The sequence below is a fragment of the Vombatus ursinus genome, unplaced genomic scaffold (genome assembly GCF_900497805.2).
Source record: "Vombatus ursinus unplaced genomic scaffold, bare-nosed wombat genome assembly UNPS02014355.1, whole genome shotgun sequence".
NCBI classification, from domain to species: domain Eukaryota; kingdom Metazoa; phylum Chordata; class Mammalia; order Diprotodontia; family Vombatidae; genus Vombatus; species Vombatus ursinus.
In genome coordinates this window covers 160628-168997 of record NW_020954133.1, presented here as the reverse complement: position 1 = coordinate 168997, position 8370 = coordinate 160628, and the positions used below count along the sequence as shown (strand labels likewise).

Here is an 8370-nt window from a genome sequence, read left to right as displayed (position 1 = left end):
ATCTTTTAATTATACTTATTTTAACTATTTTATAGCTGTTATATTTAACTGTTCATTCTGCTCTGGACCCATTATTTTATCCTGGACCTTCAATCATCACCTTGAACCTATGGTTCCTGCCTCTTCCTTTCCCTTGTCTTTAGTTTTGTTTGTTTGCATTTGTTTTTGGAGGCTCTCTGCTGTTGTGGTGGGAAATTGTTTGTTTGTTTGTTTGTTTTCTTTTTTGATTACTCTGGTCACCATCATTTCTTCTGGATCTTTTTTTCTCCTTTTTTGAAAACTTGATTCAAAAATTTTATTTCAGCTCCTCTTTTTAATCCATTTCTCTTGGCTGATTATTTTGTCAAGATATGGTTTTAATTAGTGACTGAAAGTTTATTTTTATTTCATAGATATTTATTTTTATTTTTAAATTCCTGACATTTTTTTCTACTTTATTTCAAAATGTTGGTACTCTTCCCTTTTGGTACCTAGTATTGCTACCACTTAACTGTGCCCCATTCTAGTGTAAATCTTGGCTCAAAGGACCAATTGCATGGAACTCTCTCCTCACTGGTGGAAATTGATGGAGATTGATTAGTGCCTTTGAGAGGGGCAGGGAGAGTTAATGAGAGCTAGAGGGGAGAGAGCTCTATTTTTCTGGCTTTCAGCTGGGAGAGAAAAAATATGTGATTTCAATTTCTCTTTAGGTCCCTGAAAGGAGAGGATACTCTGGGAAGAAGCCAACATGTAGAATAGTTGGCAATCTCTGTGTCATTCCCATTCTCAGACTATCATACCAGAAGCTTTGAGGAATTTCTCTTGGGTAAGGTTTGAGACTCAATCTCTTGACTATGCTATGTTATCTAGCTTCTAATGGGAGAGCTCATTTACTTTATATTTTCCCATATAGTGTTCCTATGATTTCTTTTTTTGCTATTGACTTAGATAAATGGGTTTATTGGCTATTTACTACGTGTGTGTTCATTGTGGAACTGGAATTTGGTGGGAAGGGGGTCAAGCCTTAAATATATAGATTGTAACAATCTTTCCTTTCTCTCTGAGGAACAGTGATCAGAGTTAAGCTTCAGTTTGAAATTTACTTTCACCAGACTTCCTTGGAGAAGGATTGGAAGGGACAGAGTAGATGCCAAAAATAAATATTTTTGCCTCCCTGTGGGACACATCTGTACAGAACTATGTGGGCAAATACAACATACATGGACAAAAACAAAATAGTATCCACACACACCACATCTGTTAGACTAGATTTTATCTTATTATTTTTCCTTTTCCCGATTTCCTCTTTTTAAAAAGTTTGCTTCTATTATGTATGTATATATGTATATATGATATATATGTATATACGATACATATGTATATAAATATGTAAATATAGTGTGGGGCTGAGGTTAAGATAGTTATGCAATAGCTACTTTTTATGAGGTGTTAAGTTTAGGGAAAGAATAGGATTAATGACAAGGATAGAATTCTTTTTTTTTAGGGTAAGGATAAAGTTTAATGCTAGGTAGAGTTTTAGGATTAAGTATATATAGATTTATGTAAGCATTGGTGATATGGTAAGAATTAGCATTATGGAGTTACAGTTTTAACATTTTAAAGTTAGATTTTAAATTTAAATTGACCCTTGACTGGTATCAGACAAAGAGGATACTTTTTCTGGAAAATTACATTTTAGGTGTCAGATATGTGCTCCATTACCCATATATGTACATTAGAATATATCACTGGCTTGTTTTTAAATGTCAAGTAATATTCAGCACTATTGAAGAGTGGAAGAAACATCAACAAGGAACAATAGCTTGCTCCAATTTCAAACCAATGTTGGAGTCAGTAATCCCAATAATGCCAGTACCTATGAGGGGGTTTCCTCTTGTAAAAATGTTTCACAATCTTCACCTTCATTAAATATCATCTTTCATCTTCGTTCACATCTCTTCAGGAAGATGCCCAGACAACCATGGAGGGTCAATAGCCAGGGGCCAGACATTGGTTCAGAAATAGTGTCTGTGAGAATAGAAATTGATTTAAATGAACTCCCTCTTAGTGGTGGGCCAGGCAAAGAGTTACTGGAGAGTAGTGTGATCAGATTAGAAGTGAACATGCATAGACTAGTTCTCTAAGTAAATAAAAAGACCTAATAAAAGTAGTGAGAACTCTTAATTTGGATATTACTCAGATATTTTTAACTGATTGAGTAGAGGCACTATTGAATAGGGAATCCAATGACAGAATTAAAGATGATAGAAAATTCTTAAGTAATTATATTAACCCATGCATATTGAATTTTATTTTGTATCCTCAGAAGTCAGCATAGTTCCAAGTACATAGTAGATGCTTAATAAATGTTTGTTGACTTTTGCCAAACTGTCAATCATCATGTCAATTATCATCATTTTAGGGAGAAAGAAAGGCCTAGAAAGAAAAAAGAACCTAGGTAGATCTCCTGATTTATAACTCATCCAGGGCTATTTCTTTTCCCACCTCCCTTCCCAGGTACTATTAATTCCACCCTGAAATTACCTTGTATTTATTTTGTAAATATTTGGAATATATTTCTATTCTTTTGGAAGAGACACATATATAAGCTTCTTGAAGTCAGGGACTACTTTATTTGTGTTTTTGTATTTCTAGTACCTAAGAGTCCCTGGAAATTGATTGTTTAACTGATCTTTCATTCATTCTGATGCATTCTTCACAAGGTTCTTAACTCCTAGGTTTCCCTCTGGGGTGGTTTCCTTCATCACTCCTAAGATAACTTCCACTAAAGGTCAGGAAGAGTCAGGGGTAGAGCCTGGGTGGGTTGGTAGGATGGCATCTCAAACAAGGCAGCTTGGTGTGGCACAAAGAGCGTGGCATTGGGGGTCAGAAAGCTAGTATTCATATCTTGAATCTTCTATGACTTAGCTGCATGATTTGGGGGCATGACTTTCCTCTTCTGTGAAATAAGTCTAGATCAGAGGTTCTCATTGTTTTTTGGTCCCAGGACTACTTTACATTCTTGAAAATTATTGAGCCCCCCAAAAGCTATTGTTTGTGTGTGTTATATCTATAAAGGGTGAATGTATTAGAAATTAAATCATCTTAATATTAATGTTAAAATAGTTCTGACCTTTTGGACATCCTGAAAGGGTCTTGAAAACCTTCAATACCCAGAAGACATTTAGGAGCTCTACCTAGATGCTCCTAAGGTGCCTTCCAGTTCTGATGTAGTGTGCATCTTTTAATTTTCTCCTTTTGTGGCCACTACCCAGCATTCCTGCCCTCAAATCACCCCTTCACTTCCAGATACTAAAGACTAAAGACAACTTTCTAAGTAAAGTATTTCCTGGGACCTTTTGGATTCTTGGTTGTCAAGCCACAAGCCCTCTCCTTTCTGTGAACTTTAATACACCAAAGCCATAGCTGAGGGACAGGTATATGGGCTGCCACATTTTGAATGACAAAACGTGTCTTCCTTAAACCTCTAAACTCTGTTTAGGTGTCAATCAGTAGGCATTTATGATGTGTTTACTATGTGCCTCCTCCTTGTGGTAAGAACTAGGAATATAAAGAAAGACAAAAACATGGTCTCTGTCCTCAAGGAGCTCATGTTTGAATGGGGAAGACAGAATGCAAAGAAACACATATACACAAGATATCTACAATGTCAATGGAAGGCAATCTTAGAGAGGAGGTGGCTGGCAGTGAGGTCTACTGTGTGTCAGGGAGGAGAGCAGGGAGACATGGAGAGGTCTCTCCCAAAAGGTGAGATTTAGGATGATTCTTCAAGGAGACTAGGAAAGCCTGGAGACTGTGGTGAGGGGGCAGACCATTCCAGGCACAGGTGACTGCAGTGTATGAAACATTCAGGAGCCATCATTTCTGGGAAATTAATCATTTTATTAATTATGCTCCTAAATAATTAATGAAAGGGATCAGTGGCACTTTTAAATGCCAAAGAACCTTCATGGAACACATTCAACCCTTGGAAGAGTGATTGTTCCTGAGGATGGTAATCAACTCTGATTGGTTAGCAATTAATGAAAAGAAGGAATATTATACTGAGAGGTAGACCCATTCTAATGAGGGTTGGAGGATGTAACTTTGATGACTTTCACTCTCAGACCATTTCCCAACACCCCTGCCCTAGGACAGCCTAGACAAAGGATCTTACCCCACTCCCTCATCAGAGTCTGCCTGAGTGAAACAAAATGGGCCAGAATTCACCTTAGATTAAATTCTTTGTAAGGTTCTCTAGTTGGCTGGGGTCCCCCACGCAAGATCTAAAGGCATGTACCCAATCTCATCCATCAACAATGTCCTTCAGAGTCTGAATAACATAAGGGTGTCTGAAAAAATCCTGGTCCTAATTCAATAATTAATTATTAAAATAAGAGAGGAATAATCATTTCTTTCATGACAGTTAGTAAACAGGCGTAGAGTGAAAGAAATGGAGTACTGACAGTAAAGAATAGCAAGTAGGACAATGTGGATGGTAGAGTTTACATAAAGAAGAATGCTAGAGAATATTGCACAGTGTTTATTATTATTTGACCCCTATAATACTCCCAAGGCACTTCTTTTTAAAAAGTCTCTCCACAATCTAATTTAATGACTGTTGCTGGGCTAATGTTCCCAGGGCACCTGCATTTTGACCTTGGGCTCTCCTGGGGATGGAAATATTGTATTTCCTGAGAATTGACTGTAAGCAGTAAGAAGTGGGAGGTATTCTGGGCAGAAGCCTTTCCTTGATTACAGTAAAGAGTGTCAAATGTTGAGGACCATAAAGAAGTGTGTGTGTGTGTGTGTGTGTGTGTGTATGTGTGTATGTGTGTGTGCATTCAAATGAGATTATTGGTTGACTACGATAAAGCTCACAGAGAACAATGAACCATGATTTATCAGTGAAGTGGGGACTTGTAGTGGGTATCTATTTGCTTGGAGCTGGCAATGAATTCAGTGACTCAAGGTATTCTACAAAGGAGTCTGTGTGTTAGTAAATTGATTAAATGCCCTTTTCTAATTCAAGACTCCTGGGTTATAGTATTGGTTCTGCCATATACAATGGGAAATTTCCTTTATTTCTCTCAGACTCAGTTTATTTATCTATGATGTATATAAGAAGGTCTAATGGAATGAGCACCACTGCTGGAGTTGAAAGACCTGGAGTCCAAACTTGACTCTGAAGCTTATTACCTTTATGACCTTTTGCAAGTCACTTATCCTTCTGAGGGCTCAGTTGCCTTATCTGTAAAATGAAAAGGCTTGACTAGAAGACTTTTGAGATTTCTTCCAGTTCAAAATCTATGCCTCCTTGACCTTATGATCATACTTCTTTTGATTTCCTCTACTTCTGTAAAGAGTTCCATGTGGCTTCCAGGCAGATTTGTGACTAGGTAGACAAGGACTCTCTTTGGACTACATTTCCCAGAATGCATTGGGGCAATGGGCATGATCACCGAGAAAGAAACTAGAAGGTGACTTTACTTAGGGCTGTTCATGAAGAAAGTCTCCAGTCATGAGAGGTTTTAAAAGAGGGGAGAAAAAAGAATTAAAATAAAGATGAAACTTGGGAGAAAGAATAGTGGTCAATGGTGTGTGGTGCCCCATAGGTCTTGCCTCATCTAAAGCTGAGAGAATGACATAGCTATAAAGCATGGGAGCCTGCATTTTTACCAATACATTCTATGAATGCAGCCCTTTGTAGAATGTACCCATCTAGTGACAAGACACACTGCTACCCCAAGCAGTGAGGTACAAACATCATTTGTGTTCACTACATGAGTGTGTCTAACATTCTGTCAATTCCCTAACCCACAGCACTAAATAATAAGACAGTTATGGGGAGCTATGAACTCATAGTCCTAGTTATCTGGTAAGCAGAAACATTTTGAAGATATGTTGAATTGTCTTTATGTTTAATATATTTTATGATATGTGTTACAGTATTTTCACAATGATTCTTTATCATTTGAGTGCATTGTTCTTTTTCCACAGGATGTAAAGCCAAGTGATTTTATGACATTTGGATTGGGAGAGGTGAACTGAAGGGGACAGGGGACTTGTGACCACTAAAAGTAGTAAAATAAGCCCATGTGAGGTTTTGCAGGTGGGCAAATAGCTGGGGAATAGCTACATTCTTTAGAGCTCTATAATTCTGAATGTAAGCCTTTGATTTCTCTATCTCTTGAATCTCCTCTAAAAGGGTTCTTCTGATGTCTCTGTGACAGAAGATCTGACAGTGAAGATTTTCCTGGTCTCTCACCATGGGACTGTTCAATGTCTCACAGCCCACTGTATTCCTCCTGACAGGGATCCCTGGCCTAGAGAGCACTCAGAAGTGGCTGGCTGGGTCCTTCTGCATGATGTACACAGTGGCTCTTGGGGGCAATATAATGGTCCTGTTAGCAGTCTGGGAAAAGTCCAGCCTCCATGCACCCATGTACTATTTCCTGTCCATGCTTTCCTTCAGTGATGTGGCCATGTCCCTGGCTACACTTCCCACTGTATTCAGAACCTTCTACCTCAATGTCCAGGTCATTCTTTTTGATGCCTGCCTACCACAAATGTTCCTCATTCACTCATTCTCCATGATGGAGTCTGGTATCCTGCTGGACATGAGTTTTGACAGCTATGTAGCCATCTGCAACCCACTGAGCCATAGCTCAGTCCTCACTGTCCTCACCAACCAGGTGATTGCTGAGATGGGCCTGGCTGTGACAGCCCAAAGCTTCACAACCCTCTTCCCCTTCCCTTTCCTCATCAGGAGGCTGTCCATTTGCATATCCAATGTATTCTCCCATTCCTATTGTCTGCACCCAGATATGATGAAGTTAGCCTATGCTGATATAACTTTCAACAGAATTTATAGGATGTTTGTGTTTGTATATACCTTTGGACTGGATCTTTCCTTCATTATCATCTCCTATATTCTAATCCTTCCCTTTGTGCTGGTCATTGCCTGCCATGAGGAAAATGTTCAAGGCTCTCAACACAACTGTGTCACACAGCTGTGCTGTGCTTATCTTCGATATACCCATGATTGGTATCTCCACTGTGCACTGCTTTGGCAAACATGCTCCTCAGTATGAGCATGTGCTCATGTCAATCATCTACCTTTCCCCACCCCTGTTCTCAATCCAATTATCTATAGTGTCAAAACAAAGGAGATCAGACAAAGTATTGTCCTAATGTTTCACCAATTAGGCCTGTGACTTAGTTGGATTTCAATGTTCTAGTACTGCTCTGGAGGTCATTAGTAACATTGTCAATTATAATTCATAAACATTGATAAGTGCTTATTCTGTGTAGGATATTCGGGAAAGAAAGAATCATACAATATAGACATCTTTGGATGAGCTTATAGTTTAATAGGGGAGGTAGGATATATGTATAAATGAATACTTAACCATACAAGGGAGCATAAAAAATGTTATATTAGTGATACAAAAAATAAGTGCTTCACGTCTTCAGAGAAGGAATAGTAGGTGAAGACCTTCTGGAGAAATAGAGTAGCTGTCCACTATCACAATCATCATCATCATCATCATCATCATCAATATCAGTTATCATAATCACCATTACATCAATATCACAATCTTTTTCATGGTGTGTATAGCAAATGTTGAAACTGAGAGACTGTCTCATGAGAATTGTCACTTGACATGCATTTAGAACAGGTACAAAATTATTAGCTCCCATTACAAATAAAGATGTGTTCAATGAATCTTTGATTGGAATGATGAATGACAGACCTATTTTTCCCCATTGTAGCAATTGATTTAATTTTCCTGTCTTGTTATGCATGTAATATGTATATGATTAAATATGCACTTACATAAATAGGAGTATATCCCATTCTTCAATTAGCTTCTAAAATATATTCCTATCTATCTATGTTATATGTAGTTAGCTAGGTATACTTTATGTAGTTATCTGCCTTTTTTCCATTTCCTATAGTTTGTACTTTTTCATTTGTAGTAATACAACCAAATGATTTATGTATATGCTCATCTGGCTGTCCAAAAGAAAGAGAGGAAGAAGTATACCTCTCCTACTGGACTAGAGATCAATGCACATGGTAGACAAAGACTTAACATGAAATCAGCATAGGGCATGGAGTTCAAGACTGTGAGTCCATTAAAGATTTACCAGTCACTACTATAACGAGTGAACTAACCCCCAATCTTGACTAATCAATCCTTCCCAGATGGGTACTTTTTCCTCTAGTAAGATTATAGTAGTGCTGAGCACAAGGAGGGAGCTACTACATTCTAAATTTTTGAGTTAAAATGTAGGCACCAACCCCCTGCCACCAGTTGGATGTGCCTACTATATACACAAGAGTTGAGAATCATGGCACTCAGAATGGGTCTCAAATACTACCGT

At 38.1% G+C, this 8370-nt stretch overlaps 1 pseudogene; it reads left to right on the top strand.

Annotated features, from left to right (window-relative positions):
* Positions 1–6248: 6248 nt before the first annotated feature.
* LOC114042309 lies at positions 6249–7196 on the top strand (annotated as a pseudogene).
* Positions 7197–8370: the final 1174 nt, after the last annotated feature.